Genomic DNA, 2,351 nt, shown 5'->3' with positions numbered 1-2,351 from the left:
CCGAGCTCGCGCGGCGGCGCGGGCGGGGGCCGGGCACGGGCGCGCGCCCCGGGGCGCAGCGGGGAGAGCGGGGAGAGCGGGGAGAGCGGGGAGAGCGGGGAGAGCGGGGAGAGCGGGGAGAGCGGGGAGAGCGGGGAGGGCGGGGGCGGCGGCGGCGGCGGCTCAGGGACCCGGGCCGCCCCAGCCTCCCCGCAGCAGGCGGCGCGGCCACCAGCTTGCAGGTCTGCGGACAAAGCTGGCGGGCGCTGCGGACCAAAGTTTGCCAAGAAGGGTTTCCCGAAGTCAACACTGATCACGGTTAGGAAACAAACCTGGTGTTCGCTGTTCTGGAGAAGGATGGAATTGACTACTGAAATGAAAAGCAACTCTATGTGTGCCCCTCTCCGCGGGCACGCCAAAAACAAAATGACGAAATAAATGACCGGAGTGGGGATGAGAATATTTGGGTGCATGGGACAAAGAAAGGTCAAATCAATGGATATCTCAAAAAAAAAAAAAAAAAAAAAAAAAAAAAAAAAAAAAAAAGAAAAGAAAAAGAAAAGAAAAGAAAAAAAAATTGGGAAAGCACGAACAACCACAGAAGGAAAAAATTAAAAATACAAATGACAGAAAATCTTCAAATCAGCACTAAGCCAAATGCATACAATTTCAGGCAACACTCAAATGCATTTTCCTCTCATGAAATTAGTGAAGTTTTGTTTAGTTTTGGTGATCAAACCATAGGGTAGTCAGTGAGGTACCAGTGAAACACACAAAGTTACTCAAGGATTTCGTCTCCCTTCTCTTAGCACCTTCACTTTTACTTGGTGCTAAGAGTTGGTGATGATGATTCCAGAAGCAAACATTTATTGAATAATCAGTGTCTCTTTTGGTCCCCAGAATAATTGCCAAAATAATTAATATAAACTGTAAAATTAACCTCTTCTAATTGTGCTGAAACTGGGGGCCAAATACCCATATTCCTAAACACTGTGCACAGCTAGAAAACACTCCTCTGGTCAGTCTTTGCTGTTACTCTTCATTCCAGAGATTTACTCGGAAATTTTAGAAATAAAATTTGAACTGAATCTAGCCCATGGTGTGTATATTTACATGTTATGTATATCTACATTTGAAATACGGCCAAGGAAGTGTGAAGGTCACAAGCTCTGATACCGGACGTACTCTGGGTTTAGATTTTACTTCTTATTTAGTATTGCACATCACAAAGTTTTAAGGATTGTATTTATGGTTATTTTTGATTTAAAAACTCAGAAGCAGCAAAGACATCCATGTATGACAGACTCTAAGGTGACTCCATGATTCCCAGCACCTGCTGGTGTGGACAGCTTTGTGGGATCCCCTCCTTTTGAGTGTAGATGGGACCTGTGACGTGCTTATAAGCAGTAAGTATAGCCCCGGTGAAGGAGGTCACTCCTGTGACTGCATTACATTGCAAAAGTCTCCGTCTTGCTAGCAGACTGTCTTTGGAGATTGTCCTCTCTGACTTGCTGAAAGAAGTGGCTATGTTGGGAAGTCCCTGTGGCAGGAACTGTAGGTGGCCTCTAGGAGCTAAAAGCAGCCTCTAGCCAACGCCCACCAAGAAGCCATTTCCCTTGGTTCCACAAACACAAGGAAATGAACTCATTGAAGTAAGCTTGAAAACAGATTCTTCCCCAGTCAAGCCTCCAGATGTGAATGCGGACCAGAGGACACCTTAATTGTGGTTTTGGGAAACCCTAAGCGGAGGACCCAGTTAAGTCATGCATGGACTCCAGACCCACCCAAACCATGAGTTAGTAAATGTGTGTTATTTTAAGCCCTTAAGTTTGTGGTAACTAATAAAGCTTATATGCGTTGTTTAGATATTCAGCCCATTACTACACTCGGTGTTGTCCCTTCTTTGGTAAATTTTATATTAAATATTGCTGCGTTGTTGTGTTCTGATTTATCTTTCTTCTTCCCAGCCATACGAATCCTTGCCTTGATCTTCCTTGCAGAGTCCCTATGAAACCAAAACTCCAATGACATGGTACCCTATAGATCAGCCACAGGTGTAGGTCTCCCTGGAATTCCCAGCTGCATTTCTACTTCGAAGATTATGAGTTCATGATCCACAGCCTCCATTTCTTCAGGTCCTTTGGGACAGTCTCTTGACTAAACTTCTGAGGCTGGACAAAAACACAGTCAGCTCATCTCGCACCATCGAAGCTGCACGCACCTACAGTGAAAGGAATGATACCACAGGAAAGGACTAGGAACAGATTAAGTGCTAAGCCAGGGTTCATTCAAGTCACTTTTCTTGGGGGAAGCTTTAATGTGAGGCTTCCAGAGTCTTCCTTTTTTCCTTCTCCTTGACATCAACTTGTCCC

The 2,351-nt window shown here is 45.5% G+C and overlaps 1 long non-coding RNA gene across 1 annotated transcript in view; it reads left to right on the top strand.

Moving 5' to 3' along the window:
- The window catches only part of LOC106005877, a 73,482-nt gene that overhangs the window by 10,802 nt on the left and 60,329 nt on the right, over positions 1-2,351 (top strand). The window lies entirely within an intron of this gene.

This window comes from Mustela putorius, unplaced genomic scaffold (genome assembly GCF_011764305.1).
Source record: "Mustela putorius furo isolate JIRA1106 unplaced genomic scaffold, ASM1176430v1.1 tig00000450_pilon_pilon_pilon, whole genome shotgun sequence".
Lineage (NCBI taxonomy): Eukaryota > Metazoa > Chordata > Mammalia > Carnivora > Mustelidae > Mustela > Mustela putorius.
The sequence above is the reverse complement of the archived record's forward strand: the minus strand, read 5'-3'. Positions and strand labels throughout refer to the sequence as shown.